Source organism: Micromys minutus (genome assembly GCF_963924665.1).
Source record: "Micromys minutus genome assembly, chromosome: X".
NCBI lineage: Eukaryota > Metazoa > Chordata > Mammalia > Rodentia > Muridae > Micromys > Micromys minutus.
Window position 1 is genome coordinate 34,644,888 of NC_137970.1, and position 1,399 is coordinate 34,646,286.

Genomic DNA, 1,399 nt, shown 5'->3' on the forward strand with positions numbered 1-1,399 from the left:
AGGAAACAACAATCACTATTCCTTAATATCACTTAACATTAATGGACTCAATTCACCAACAAAAAGACATAGACTATCAGACTGGATACATAAATAGGATCCAGCATTTTTCTGCATTCTGAAAACTCATCTCAGCAACAAAGACAGGCACTACCTCAGAATAAAAGGTTGGGAAAATTTTTTCAAGCAAATGGTCCCACAAACAAGTTCTAGTAACTGTCTCATTATCAAATAAAAGTGATTTTCAGACAAAAGTCATGAAAAATATGAAAGAACACGTTTTACTGATCAAAGGAAAATCTATCAAGATGAACTCTCAATTTTAAACATCTATGCTCCAATTACAAAGGCACCTACATTCATAAAACAAACTCTACTAAAGGTCAAAAAATATTTTGCACCACACACAATGATAGTGGTTGAATTCAACACCCCACTATCATGAATGGACAGATATGGAAACAGAAACTGAACAGAGACACAGTGAAACTAATAGAAGTTATGAACCAAATGGATTTAATAACATCTATAGAATATTTCATCCTGGAACAAAAGAATATACATTCTTCTCAGCACCTCACAGCACCTTCTCCAAAATTGCCTATATAGCCAGCCACAAAACAGGTCTCAAGGGATATTAAAAGAAGATCAAAATAATCACATGCATCCTATCAGATAACCATGGATTAAAGCTGGTCTTCAATAACAATGAAAACAACAAAAAAGCCCACATACACATGGAAGCTAAACAAAGCTAGACTCAAGGATAGCTTGGTCAAGGAAGAAATAAAGACAGAAATTAAAGACTGTTTAGAGTTTAATAAAAATAAAGGCACACATTCCGGAACTTAAGGGATACAATGAAAGAAGTGCTAAGAGGTCATAGCTCTGAGCGCCTTCAACAAGAAACTGGAGAGAGCATATAATAACAGCTTGATAGCACACCTGAAAGCTCTAGAATAAAAAGAAACAGATACACTTATGAAAAGGAGACAGCAGGAAATAATCAAACTAAGAGCTAAAATCAATCAAATAGAATAAAAAAAAAACTATACAAAGAATCAACAAAACCAAGAGATGCTTCTTTGAGAAAATCAACAAATTTAATAAACACCTAGCAAGAATAACTAGAGTGTGCAGAGAGAGTATCCAAATTAACAAAATCAGAAATGAACTGGGAGATACAACAACAGAAACTGAAAAAAATTCAAGAAATTGTTAGGTCCCACTACAAAAGCCTATAGTCAACAAAACTGGAAAATCTAGAGAAAATGGACAATTTCTAGACAGATACCAGGTAGCAAAGTAAATAAGGATAAGATAAATTATATGATAACACCTAAAGAAATAGAAGCAGTCACCAAAAGCCTCCTAACCCCTGCCCCCTAAAAAAGTGGAG